Source organism: Aethalodelphis obliquidens, unplaced genomic scaffold, assembly GCF_003676395.1.
Source record: "Aethalodelphis obliquidens isolate GAN/ISIS:26980383/991018 unplaced genomic scaffold, ASM367639v1 scaffold2, whole genome shotgun sequence".
Classification (NCBI taxonomy): domain Eukaryota; kingdom Metazoa; phylum Chordata; class Mammalia; order Artiodactyla; family Delphinidae; genus Aethalodelphis; species Aethalodelphis obliquidens.
In genome coordinates, this window is record NW_020837946.1 from 51,842,762 (window position 1) to 51,853,819 (window position 11,058).

Genomic DNA, 11,058 nt, shown 5'->3' on the forward strand with positions numbered 1-11,058 from the left:
TATTATTCAACGTAGTTTTGGAAGTCCTAGCCTTGGTGATCAGAGAAGAAAAAGAAATAAAGAGAACACAACTGGAAAAGAAGAAGTAAAATTGTCACTGTTTGCAGATGACATATACTATACATAGAGAATCCTAAAGATGCCACCAGAAAACTACTAGAGCTAATCAATGAATTTGGTAAGGTTGCAGGATACAAAATTAATGCACAGAAATCTCTTGCATTCCTATACACTAATGATGAAAAATCTGAAAGAGAAATTAAGGAAACACTCCCATTTACCATTGCAAGAGAAAGAGTAAAATACCTAGGAATAAACCTACCTAGGGAGACAAAAGACCTGTATGCAGAAAACTGTAAGACACTGATGAAAGAAATTAAAGATGATACCAACAGATGGAGAGATATACCATGCTCTTGGATTGGAAGAATCAATACTGTGAAAATGACTATACTACCCAAAGCAATCTACAGATTCAATGCAATCCCTATCAAATTACCAGTGGCATTTTTTACGGAACTAGAAGAAAAAAATCTTAAAATTTGTATGGAGACAAAAAAGACCCCGAATAGCCAAAGCAGTCTTGAGGGAAAGAAACAGAGATGGAGGAATTAGACTCCCTGACTTCAGACTATACTACAATGCTACAGTAATCAAGACAATATGATACTGGCACAAAAACAGAAACATAGATCAATGGAACAAGATAGAAAGCCCAGAGGTAAACCCATGCACCTATGGTCAACTAATCTATGACAAAGGAGGCAAGGATATACAATAGAGAAAAGACAGTCTCTTCAATAAGTGGTGTTGGGAAAACTGGACAGCTACATGTAAAAGAATGAAATTAGAACTCTTCCTAACACCATACACAAAAATAAACTCAAAATGGATTAGAGACGTAAATGTAAGATCAGACATTATAAAACTCTGAGAGGAAAACATAGGAAGAACACTCTTTGACATAAATCACAGCAAGATCTTTTTTGATCCACCTCCTAGACTAATGGGAATAAAAACAAAAATAAACAAATGGGACCTAATGAAACTTCAAAGCTTTTGCACAGCAAAGGAAACCATAAACAAGATGAAAAGACAACCCTCAGAATGGGAGAAAATATTTCCAAGCAAATCAACGGACAAAGGATTAAACTCCAAGATATATAAACAGCTCATGCAGCTCAATATTAAAGAAACAAACAACCCAATCCAAAAAGGGGCAGAAGACCTAAATAGACATTTCTCCGAAGAAGACATACAGAAGGCCAAGAAGCACATGAAAAGCTGCTCAACATCACTAATTATTAGAGAAATGCAAATCAAAACTACAATGAGGTATCACCTCACAGCAGTTAGAATGGGCTTCATCAGATAATCTACAAACAGCAAATGCTGGAGAGGATGTGGAGAAAAGGGAACCCTCTTTCACGGTTGGTGGGAATGTAAACTGATACAGCCACTATGGAGAACAGTATGGAGGTTCCTTAAAAAACTAAACATAGAATTACCATATGATCCAGCAATCCCACTACTGGGCATATACCCTGAGAAAACCACAATTCAAAAAGACACACGCACCCCAATGTTCACTGCAGCACTATTTACAATTGCCAGGTCATGGAAGCAACCTAAATGCCCATCAACACACAAATGGTTAAAGAAGTAGTGGTACATATATACAATGGAATATTACTCAGCCATAAAAAGGAACGAAATTTTGTCATTTGTTGAGACATGGGTGGACCCAGAGACTGTCATACAGAGTGAAGACATAAAAAGAAAAACAAATATCATATATTAACGCATATATGTGGAACCTAGAAAAATGGTACAGAAGAACCGGTTTGCAGGGCAGAAATTGAGACACAGATGTACAGAACAAACGTATGGAAACCAAGGGGGGAAAGCCACAGGGGGGCGGGGGTGGTGGTGGTGTGATGAATTGGGAGATTGGGACTGACATGTATACACTGATGTGTATAAAACTGATGACTAATAAGAACCTGATGTATTAAAAAAAAAAAAGAAAAAAAAAGATTTCCCCCTGAAAACCAACAGGGAGATCATTCAGTATATAGAAGGATTTAAAGGGAAAAAAGTCACCCCAGGGGTGCTGCCTCCTCCTCATATTGTCAGAGGACCAGATATATGCACTTTGAACAGAAATACCAATTGTTTTCCGTCATGCTGTGGACTTGGATAAGAAAAATGTCTCCTCCCCATAATCTCACCATTTACTTTGGCTCCACCTATGTATCCCTTACAAGAGAATTGGCTAATCTTGTTCTCCAAGACCAGAGAGCCATTGATTTACTTGGGTGGTCTAAGGACACCTACCCTCCTGATGAACATTTCTGAGTGACACTTAACAGGATTCCAGCAGGTCTTGTCTGTAGGAGCGACAGCTCAGGGCCACGTGCGCTGCGGACTGCCCAAGTGGACTACATCTCCCAAAGGGCTCCACAGGCACGCCAACAGGAAGTGGCTGGAGCATCTCCCACCTCCATGCCGAGAAGAAGAGGTTCTATCCGTGGCCTTGGCGCTTCTCTTTCCTTTCGCACCGGTTGCCGCTGCGGAGCATGGCAGGTCCATGTGTGCAGTGAGGGGCGCTATTCCTGGGCCAGTAGCACCCGACCCCTGGGTTTGACTGCGTCCACCCTGCCATGGACCCCAACACCATTATCGAAGCCCTGCGGGGCACCATGGACCCAGCCCTGCATGAGGCCATGGAGCGCCAGCTCAATGAAGCACAAAAGTCTCTGAATTTTGTTTCAACACTGCTTTAGATTACTATGTCAGAACAACTGGATTTACCTGTGAGACAGGCAGGTGTTATCTATTTGAAAAATATGATAACACAGTATTGGCCTGATCGGGAAACGGCACCAGGGGATATATCCCCTTATACTATTCCAGAAGAAGATTGACATTGTATTCGAGAAAATATTGTAGAAGTCATTATCCACTCTCCTGAGTTCATCAGGGTACAGATCACTACATGCATTCATCATATCATCAGACCTGATTATCCAAGTCGCTGGACTGCCATTGTGGACAAAATTGGCTTTTACCTTCAGTCTAATAACAGTGCATGTTGGCTAGGAATTCTTCTTTGCCTCTATCAGCTTGTGAAAAATGACTACCCATCTTCCTGCTAAGGAATCTTCCAGCTGTTGCTCCAACCTCTGTCAGAGTGCCAGTTGTAGTTCTGATATAAGAAACCAGAGGAACGGAGTCCATTGGTAGCAGCAGTGCAATATTTCCTGCCAGTTCTAAAGGACCGTTTTATCCAGCTTCTTTCTGATCAGTCTGATCAATCTGTCCTCATCCAGAAACAAATTTTTAAGATCTTCTATGCTCTTGTTCAGTATACACTACCACTGGAGCTTATAAACCAACAGAACCTGACAGAATGGGTAAAAATTTTAACGACTGTTGTGAACAGGGATGTACCTAATGAAACACTTTAAGTTGAAGAAGATGACAGACCTAAGTTACCATGGTGGAAATGTAAGAAGTGGGCTTTACATATCTTAGCAAGGGGTTTTTTTTTTTTTTTAAAGCCTTGCACTCTCTGAAGGTTTTCGGCAAAGCATTTTTTTCTTTTTTTAAACAGAGGACAGGAGTATTTTTTTATTTATTTTTAAATTTATTTATTTATTTTTGGCTGTGTTGGGTCTTCATTTCTGTGTGAGGGCTTTCTCTAGTTTGGCAAGCGGGGGCCACTCTTCATCGCAGTGCGTGGGCCTCTCACTATCGCGGCCTCTCTTGTTGTGGAGCACAGGCTCCAGACGCGCAGGTTCAGTAGTTGTGGCTCACGGGCCTAGTTGCTCCGTGGCATGTGGGATCTTCCCAGACCAGGGCTCGAACCTGTGTCCCCTGCATTAGCAGGCAGATTCTCAACCACTGCGCCACCCGGGAAGCCCAGCAAGACTTTTTGAAAGATATGGAAGCCCTGGCAATGTTTCCAAGGAGTATAATGAATTTGCTGAAGTATTTCTGAAGGCATTTGCTGTTGATGTCCAACAAGTTTTATTGAAGGTGTTATATCAGTACAAGGAGAAGCAATATATGGCTCCTCGAGTTTTACAACAGACATTTAATTATATTAATCAAGGAGTTTCTCATGCTCTCACCCAGAAGAATCTGAAGCCTCATATGCAAGGCATTATCCAAGATGTTATTTTTCCATTGATGTGCTATACAGATGCTGATGAGGAACTTTGACAAGAAGACCCCTGTGAATATATACACATGAAGTTTGATGTGTTTGAGGATTTCATCTCTCCTACCACTGCTGCCCAGACACTTTAGTTTACAGCTTGTAGTAAGAGGAAGAGGTACTACAAAAGACTATGGGATTTTGCTACCAGATTCTTACAGAACCAAATGCTGATCCTCGAGAAAAAGATGGAGCCCTGCATATGATTGGCTCTTTAGCTGAAATACTCCTGAAGAGAAAGATCTACAAAGATCAGATGGAATATATGTTGCAGAATCATGTATTCCCTCTCTTCAGCAGTGAACTAGGCTACACGAGAGCGAGCGCTTGCTGGTCCTTCACTATTTTTGTGAAGTGAAGTTCAAAGTGACCAGAACCTGCAAACAGCCCTAGAGCTGACACGAAGACGTCTGACTGATGATAGGGAAATGCCTGTTAAAGTGGAAGCTGCCATTGCGCTTCAAGTGCTCCTCAGCTATCAAGAGAAAGCTAAAGAATACGTCACACCATTCGTCCAACCTGTCACGCAGGCTTTTCTTCATATTATAAGAGAAACAGAAAATGATGATCTTGCCAATGTAATTCAGAAAATGATCTGCGAGTATAGTGAAGAAGTTACTCCTATTGCAGTAGAAATGACACATTTGGCAATGACATTTAATCAAGTAATCCAGACTGGGCCAGATGAAGAAGGAAGTGATGACAAAGCAGCTACTGCTGTGGGAATCCTGAATACCATCGACACACTTCTTAGTGTAGTTGACGATCACAAAGAAATAACCCAGCAGCTTGAAGGAATCTGCTTACAGGTCATTGGAACTGTTTTACAACAGCATGTCTTAGGATTCTATGAGGAGATCTTCTCTTTAGCACATAGTTTGACATGTCAACAAGTGTCTCCACAGATGTGGCAGCTACTACCTCTGGTATTTTAGGTTTTTCAGCAAGATGGCTTTGATTACTTTACAGATATGATGCCTCTGCTTCATAATTATGTAACAGTTGATACAGACACACTTCTGTCTGATAGCAAGTACCTTGAAATGATATACAGTATGTGCAAAAAGCTTCTTACAGGAGTTGCAGGAGAAGATGCAGAATGTCACGCAGCAAAATTGTTACAGGTGATCATTCTGTGGTGCAAAGGGCATGGCACTGACCAGTGTATTCCCTTATTCGTGGAAGCAGCATTAGAGAGACTGACAAGAGAGGTGAAGACAAGTGAACTTCGAACAATGTGCCTGCAAGTTGCCGTTGCAGCTTTGTATTATAATCCACACCTACTTCTCAACACCTTAGAAAATTTTCACTTCCCTAATAATATTGAACCAGTTACAGATCATTTTATTACACAGTGGCTTAATGATGTTGATTGTTTCTTGGGGCTTCGTGACAGAAAGATGTGTGTTCTGGGCCTATGTGCTCTTATTGATATGGAACAAATACCACAAGTTTTAAATCAGGTTTCTGGACAGATTTTGCCAGCTTTTATTCTTTTATTTAATGGATTAAAAAGAGCATACGCCTGCCATGCAGAACAGGAGAATGACAGTGATGATGACAGGATGATGAAGATGATGATGAATCGGAGGAACTGGGGAGTGATGAAGATGATATTGATGAAGATGGACAAAAATATTTGGAGATCCTGGCTAAGCAAGTGGGCGAAGATGGAGATGATGAAGACTGGGAAGAAGAAGATGCTGAAGAAACTGCCCTGGAAGGCTATTCCACGATCAGTGATGATGAAGATAACCCTGTTGATGAGTATCAGATATTTAAAGCTATATTCGAACTATACAAAATCGTAATCCCGTGTGGTACCAGGCTCTGACTCATGGTCTTAATGAAGAACAAAGAAAACTGTTACAGGATATAGCAACTCTAGCTGATCAAAGAAGAGCAGCCCATGAATCCAAAATGATTGAGAAGCACGGAGGATACAAATTCAGTGCTCCAGCTGTGCCCAGTTCTTTCAGTTTTGGAGGCCCGGCACCGGGGATGAATTGAGTTACCACTTTCCTGCAGTGTGATCGTAGTGAAGAGCTTGTGTTCCTCCTAGTAGCGGTTCCAGAACTGGTTCATGTTATCCACTCTAAACTAACGGATCAATAGATGGACAAAAAAAACCCCAGGAGGTGGGACCTGATCATGCAACTTGGCACTGAAAATGAATCCAGAAGGATTTTGGTGGGGGAGGGAGGTAACCTGGGGGACAGGGAGTATCTTCTTTATTTTTTGAAGAAAGTAAGATTCTGACTAAAAGTTCAAGTGACACTGTGGAAATCTGCAACAAGAAGGGATGTCATGAAGGCAGCTTTTCTTCTTCCGAGGAAAAAACAGGCATGGGCTACAGGACTATTTAAAATGTGTCATTTACAGTATAAGCTCAGAGGTAGATGTAATTTTTACACCTATGAGTATTTGTCCGATTTCTGTCTCTTCCTCACCATTGGGTATCTATCCTTTATATGTAAATAAGATAAGGTAATCGATAGCCTTATTCAATCTTCGTCATTTTCATCATCAAAGATTGTTCCTATGTAGATTATTGGACATTTATTGTAGCACTACATAACTGATTAAAAAAATCTGTAAATGAATTAACACTTTCATATTGAAACAAGCCTGCTAGCCTATGTATAAAATAGCAAAATGTTTGCTGTTTATAAAAAGATGGGATGTAATGGGGTGGGGGGCAGGGGTAATTTCAAGTTATTAATTTAAAAATGAGCTAGCAATTTTGTACCTGGTGACTTTGTGGTGCACTCACCTCTGATAGTGACTTGAATTCAGTATGTTAAAAGGGGTTAGTGATATTTCATGGCTGCTAAAAATGGAAACTCCCTCTGTGTCCTGTTTTTTCTTAAAGCTCTCAGTGTACAAGTGGATATTTGGATAGAAGACCTTACTGTAACAAATAGGAAAGATGATATTTGAAGCATGTAAATTGGATATAGAATTCTACTCTTAAAGAGTTGATAAAAGAGTATGGCTAAACATCTATATATGCAATCTATTAAAAGAACTTAATTCTGCAAAACAAAGAACTACCATACGACCCAGCAATCCCATTACTAGGCATATACCCTGAGAAAACTATAATTCAAAAAGAGTCATGTACCACAATGTTCATTGCAGCTCTATTTACAATAGCCAGGACATGGAAGTAACCTAAGTGTCCATCAACAGATGAATGGATAAAGAAGATGTGGCACATATATACAATGGAATATTACTCAGCCATAAAAAGAAACGAAATTGAGTTATTTGTAGTGAGGTGGATGACCTAGAGTCTTTCATACAGAGTGAAGTAAGTCAGAAAGAGAAAAACAAATACCGTACACTAACACATACGTATGGAATCTAGAAAAAAAAACATGGTTCTGAAGAACCTAGGGGCAGAACAGGAATAAAGATGCAGACGTAGAGAATGGACTTGAGGACATGGGGAGTGGGAAGGGTAAGCTGAGACGAAGTGAGACAGTGGCATGGACATATATACACTACCAAATGTAAAATAGATAGCTAGTGGGAAGCAGATGCATAGCACAGGGAGATCATCTGGGTGCTTTGTGACCACCTAGAGGGCTGGGATAGGGAGGGTGGGAGGGAGACTCAAGAGGGAAGAGATATGGGAACATATGTATATGTATAACTGATTCACTTTGTTATAAAGCAGAAACTAACACACATTGTAAGGCAATTATACTTCCATAAAGATGTTAAAAAAAGAAAAAAGAAAAAAAGATGTCTGCTCTTTGAAAGGCCCTGAGGTGAGAATGAAGACAAGCCATAGACTGGGAGAAAATATTTGCAAATCATATATCTTGCTAAAGAAATTGTGTCTAGAAAAAGATGTATATTTAGATATAAATATATCCTAGAAAAAGAATATATTTATTCTCAAAACTCAATAATAAAACAACCCAATTAAAAAATGGGCAAAAGATTTGAACAGATACTTCACCAAAAATGATACACATATAGCAAATAAGCACTGAAAAGACACTCAACATCATGTATTGCTAGAGATATAATAGTACACAGCTATTAAAATTAAAATACTGACTATACCAAGTGTTGACGAGGAAGAAGAATAACTAGAGCTCTCATACACTGGTGGTGGGAATAACAACAGTACAACCACATTAGAAAACAGGTTGGCAGCTTCCTAGAAATTTAAACATATGCCTACCATATGATCCAGCCATTCCATTCCTAGGTATTTACCCAAGATAAATTAAAACACACGCCCATACAAAGGCTTATGCAAATGTTCATAGCAGCCTTATTTGTCATAGCCAAAATTGGAAAGAACTCAAATGCTCATCAGTAAGTGAATGGATAAATGCATTGTGATATATTCATAGGATACCACTATTCAGCAAGAAAAAGGAATGAACTACTGATAAACACGACAAAATGGATGAATCACAGAATAATTAGGATGAGTGAAAAAGGCCAGACCAAAAAAAGGTGAAAAAAATTTTTGCAAATGGCCGTTTAAATTAACCTTGCCTATCTTTATGTTGTCATATTAAAGCTATAGCCCTGAAACCCTTTAAATACTATAGGAAGATTCCGTACATTATATTAAACCATTCCATTTATATAAAATTCTACATGTAAACCAATGCCTAGTGACAGAAAGCAGATTTTCGGTTGCCTGGGGGACCAGTTAGGGGGTGGGGGAAATTGGAGGAATTAGAAAAGGCATGAGGAAACTTTTGGGATGGTCACTACGTTCACCATTTTGTTTGTGGTGATCATTTCTTGGGCAAATATGTATGTCAAAACTTACCAAATGCTTCATTTTAAATATGTGCAGTTTACTGTATGTCAAGTTATTCCTCAATTAAGCTCTTAGAAAAAGGAGGAGAAGTAGGAGAAGGAGAAGGGAAGAAGGAGAAAATAGATACATGAGCTTAGAGAGGTGGCGTTTGCTAGAGAGAGGAGTTTTGGAAGTCATCAGCGTGTAAATGGTACTTCAGACCCTGGGAATGAATGAAATCACTTAGGGAGAGATTAGTCAGAAAAGAGAAGGGGACCTAGGATGCTGCAATAAGAAACACCAAAATTTAGAAGTTTAGGATGGAGAGGATCATGACACATTCTTTGGTTTTCTTAAATTGTTTAAATCCAACCCCTATCAAGTTTAAAGCATCTGATCACCATTTTATTCACTATAGGCTGAACCAATAGGAATGCAGACCCATTTAAGAGAGCTTGTAACTTAACAATTATTGTGTCTTTTTTACTTGCTCCTATTCATTAGTCCATAGCACTTAACATGATTATTGTTGATCTTAATTGACAGAAGTCATCTTTTGTTTTTTCCTTAATGCTATTAAGTATAGTGAAAATATTTCTTATATTTCTATGAAATATGCCAGCATATTTTAAAGATATATCGCATTCGAACTTATTTAATGTTCAGCTAACAACATTATATTTGGCATGTGTCATCAACAGCATACAGAACGTAAAGGTATTCACAGAAATGAAAATGCAAACATGGTCATTTATCTTTTTTATAAATTTATTTATTTGTTTGTTTTTATCCTTGGCAGTGTCGGGTCTCCATTGTTGTGCGTGGGCTTTCTCTAGTTGCGGTGAGCGGGGGTTACTCTTCCTTGAGGTGCGCGGGCTTCTCATTGTCGTGACTTCTCTTTTTGCAGAGCACGGGCTCTAGGTGCACGGGCTTCAGTAGTTGTGGCTCGTGGGCAGTAGAGCACAGGCTCAGTAGTTGTGGTGCATGGGCTTAGCTGGTCCGTGGCATGTGGGATCTTCCCAGGGCAGGGATCGAACCTGTGTCTCCAGCACCAGCAGGCAGACTCTTAACCACTGCACCACCAGGGAAGCCCAACATTGTCATTTTAATTGATATTTATGATATATGTATCAGTGTATCCTAAATTAAGTTGATTAGAGTTTAAAAATACGTAAATTTTGTGTTTAAGCTTAATGTAAATTATTTCAAGTGACTAAATTAACTTTGTCCATTTGTTTATTTCTATCTTGTTATTTTAAAGCTAAAGCCCTGAAATGTTCTAAATACTCCAGGAGCTTTTTAAATTCTCATATTTATATCAGAAATGGAGTTTTAGTTTCAAAACCCAAAAAATCCAATGCATCTCTTCCCTCAGTCTTCTCTCCATCTCAAACTATTCACTCTGCTTCTTCCCGCCCATTACCAAATATTTCCATCGGTGTTTATGCTCGCTGGCTCCACTTCCCATCCTTCTCAGCCAATCAGTCTTCTCAAAATGCTCTCTCAAAGTCCACCATGAAATCACGGTCCCCAGCATCCCTGAGTACTCTTCTAGTCTCCTGTTACTTGAGCTCACTGCAACATTTGACACTACAGATGGCTCCATTCTTTTCACAACTCCCGTTTTGTTTGTTTGTTTGTTTATTGCTTCTGGGATCCTACCTCCTCTTACTTTGCTGGCTTATCCTTTTCAGTTCCTGAGTTTTTCATTCTCAGCTTAAATTTTGAATTTGCATGCTTCTATTTTCTACCCTTTTCATTCTCTTCCCTCTTCTTGGACAATCTTAGCCTCATCCATCCATGTTTTTCCCTTCAGCCTCCTAAATTATTTGCATTTTCATTTGTTCTCCCTCTTGGAGCCAAAACACTCTTGCCTACTTTAGTTTCTCGGCTAGCTCACACTGGACCTGAAAGACTCAGGTCAAGAAAATATGTAATTCTTAATGGCTTAGAAGCCATATCTGTTCAACAATAAGCAAGCCTGTTAGCAGAGAATAAACCTTACCATAACTATGTTGCAATACTGTGTAAAGTGACAACTAGACAATCAGCTCCAATTCTC

General features: G+C 39.5%; 1 pseudogene; it reads left to right on the forward strand.

Annotated features, from left to right (window-relative positions):
* The first annotated feature begins 2,663 nt into the window (after positions 1-2,663).
* On the forward strand, positions 2,664-6,420 carry LOC113630858 (importin-7-like; annotated as a pseudogene).
* Positions 6,421-11,058: the final 4,638 nt, after the last annotated feature.